This window comes from Eumetopias jubatus, unplaced genomic scaffold (genome assembly GCF_037043125.1).
Source record: "Eumetopias jubatus isolate StellerSeaLion01/CBP00866 unplaced genomic scaffold, mEumJub1_p1.0 scaffold_3, whole genome shotgun sequence".
Classification (NCBI taxonomy): Eukaryota; Metazoa; Chordata; class Mammalia; order Carnivora; family Otariidae; genus Eumetopias; species Eumetopias jubatus.
In genome coordinates this window covers 171803075-171805269 of record NW_028274809.1, presented here as the reverse complement: position 1 = coordinate 171805269, position 2195 = coordinate 171803075, and the positions used below count along the sequence as shown (strand labels likewise).

The following is a 2195-nucleotide window of genomic DNA, read 5'->3' as shown; positions in this document are numbered from 1 at the left end:
AACCATTAAATTCTTATCACTAATGAAATAAATGTAAATTTTTCTTTATTCCTTTTGACTGATAGAAGGAACAGTAAACACATTTTATAGAAATCTACCTGACTCTACGCCAACGATGAATCATGGAACACTACATCAAAAACTAATGATGTCCGCCATTTTGTGGACGCCAGGTCAGTGAGAGCATCTCTGGGAGCTGGTCGGGGAGGGGAGCAGGAAGCGGGAAGACCCATCTGAGGGTGTGTGGATTTGAGCGTCCTTTCCAACCCAAGATCTCAAAATGTATGGTGATTCCTATCCATTGGACTGTAAGGTTTATATAGGTAATCTTGGAAACAATGGTAACAAGAATGAATTGGAACCAGCTTTTGGTTATTGTGGACCACTCTGAAGTGTGTGTGTTGCTAGAAACCCTCCCGGTTTTGCTTTTGTTGAATTTGAAGATCCCCGAGATGCAGCCGATGCTTTTCGAGAACTAGATGGGAGAACATTATGTGGCCGCTGAGGAATAGTGGAACTCTCGAATGGTGAAAAGAGAAGTCGAAATCGTGGCCCACCACCATCTTGGGGTCGTTGCCCTCGAGATGATTATCGGAGGAGTCCTCCGCCTCAACCTCAGATCTCCAAGACAGAGAAGCTTCCCCCGAGCCGGAGCAGGTCCCTTTCCAGAGATAGGAGGAGAGAGAGATCACTGTCTCAGGAGAGAAATCACAAGCCTTCCCGATCTTTCTCTAGGTCTCGTAGCCGATCTAGGTCAAATGAAAGGAAATAGAAGACCAGTTTGCAAGAGGAGTGGTGTACAGGAAATAACTTTAATTGACAGGAGTATGTACAGAAAATTCAAGTTTTGTTTGAGATTTCATAAGCTTGATGCATTCTTAAGATGTTTTAACTGTTCACATTTGTTTGTCTCTTGGAACAGTGACACATAAAGATGTAATTCTCTATGATTTGAATGGATCATATGAGGCATGTAATATCAAGAATTGTTACTTCATAATGTTCCCTTAAGCAAAATTGAATTTGCTTTGAAGTTTAGTCTCACATAGACTGATAATAAACCTCTAACTCCTGCCCCCCCAAAAAACACAAAATCTAATGATATAATGTATGATGATTAACATAACATAATAAAATTAAATTAAAAAATCACCTAAATGAATAAATAATAACATGAATATAAAAAAACAACAAAAAAAAAACCCTACCTGACTCTTGATTTGAAAAATTTCTCATTCGTTGGAACTGATCTTTGCTAGTGTATAGTGAATAAGGAAAGCCTGATATCTTCCTTTCTTTGCTTCCTTTAAAAAAAAATTATACTTTTCCAATGAAGCATTTTAGAATACATGGGGAAAAAGCTCAAGGATAATGATGAGTATGTTTATTTTGTTGTCTACTTTAATGAGATGGTGTGTTTTCTTAAGTCAATAGACTTGCAGATTGGAAAAAAGTCAAAGGGCTGGTAAAAGGAAAGTAAGGGGAAAAAAATCCCATAATTTTGGGCATTTTAAGATTCTATTCCACCTGAAGTTGTGATGTCTGCCATAAAATGTTTTCAAAATACCACAGCTTAATTATTTACTCATATGACAAAATGAAGGATTTTACCAAGACTACCTCAAAAACCAATGTGACTATTAAAGGAAGTAAAAACTTTAAAAGATGTTATGACATCTATATGATGTACTAGTTGAAAATACTCAATTTTTATATAAATAATAAAAACAATTAGAAGGGTGAAATTCATGAGAAAAGTTAAACATGGATCATAAGTTATCTATTTGCTCATGATATCTAGATGCACTTATAGGATGCTTTTGATATTTAGGGTGAGTTAGTGGCATAAAAGACAGATGCAATTAGTGTGTTAAGTGTATAGTATGTTAAATGTAAGGAAGAGCAAAGATAGTAGCAATAAATAAAGAATTTGATAAAAAAAGAGTGCTACTTTTAGATAGACATAAATAAGTCATGATTATGACATATCTGGACTAACAGCTAAATCTCCCCTAAATTGGCCACCTATTGGTGACACTCATATAGTCCTATTCTGCCCATATGTGCTCAGCCCAAGAAAAACAGATAAAACTCATAACCATTCAGCAGGGCAACTGGCAAGCTACAGCTCTTGGCAAGGCATATTTTCACCTATTCTTATGAATAATTCTAATAGAAGATGTCTGTGTATCATT

The 2195-nt window shown here is 36.0% G+C and overlaps 1 pseudogene; it reads left to right on the top strand.

The window, feature by feature from the left end:
* The first annotated feature begins 280 nt into the window (after positions 1-280).
* Positions 281-843, top strand: LOC114211540 (serine/arginine-rich splicing factor 3 pseudogene; annotated as a pseudogene).
* Positions 844-2195: the final 1352 nt, after the last annotated feature.